The following is a 951-nucleotide window of genomic DNA, read 5'->3' as shown; positions in this document are numbered from 1 at the left end:
CTGGGGGAGCCTTGGGCGCGGGGGGCGGGGAGCAAGCCCCGGGGAGCTGCCGGGTGAGCGGGGCGCAAGGCCTGTCTGGGTGAGGCCCGGACTGGGCACCGTCCACCCCCCCCCGCACCCCTCATTCTCCTTGGGGCGAAGAGGGGGGATTTAGGACGTGCTGGGAACAGGGGTGGGGGGCGCTGCACAGTCCGGAAGAAAGGGACCTTTCGGGAACTAAGTGACCGAGACTAAGTGACCCACCCCTCTCCGGAAGAGACCTGGGGTGTGCTGACCCAGAAAGAATGGGGCGCATTGCCCCCCTCCTCAAACGGGATGCGGACATCAGGACTCTTGAAAACTACAGTTGAGAGCCCCCCTCCCCCCCTCCAAGGACCCAGGCATCCTGGTCCCACAAAAAAAGAGGGGCGTAGGGTCCCCCAACTTCTCTCCTGCAAAATAGGATTCAGGGGTGGCTGGCCCTGCCTGCGAAAACTAAGACCAAACTTCCCACCCCCACAGGGACCAGAGACCTCAGGTTCTCCCATCCTGGTTCAGTGGCCTGCTGTTCGGGGGCGGGGGCGGGGTGGGGGGGTGAGTTGTCCACCTGCCGTCCTTGGAGCCCATTCCCTGGGGCCAGATTGTTGATCTCTGGGGACCTGAACATCTGATGTCCCTGATTTTCTTACTCGTTAGCACCTGACCCCTTACCCCATCCCAGGGTCGCAGGCATCCTAGGGACAAGGACCCAGGAGCCTAAGTCCCCAGCCACCTGGCAAGGTCGCTCCTCCCAGTGGCTCTGGGGACCCTTTCCTTGCCCCAGGTACCCCCCGGGATTTCCGGAACCCCAGGTGTGCGAGCGCCTTTGGTCCGTCGGTCACCAAGGACCCAGAGCTTGGACGCGCCAGTCTCCAGAGATCCTGTTTGTGCCTCCAGGCATATGCTCAGAATGGACTCGGTGGAAGTGGGTTA

The sequence above is a fragment of the Echinops telfairi genome, unplaced genomic scaffold, assembly GCF_000313985.2.
Source record: "Echinops telfairi isolate 266 unplaced genomic scaffold, ASM31398v2 ScPeMD7_655;HRSCAF=1070, whole genome shotgun sequence".
Classification (NCBI taxonomy): Eukaryota; Metazoa; Chordata; class Mammalia; order Afrosoricida; family Tenrecidae; genus Echinops; species Echinops telfairi.
Note: the sequence above shows the minus strand (reverse complement) of the source record.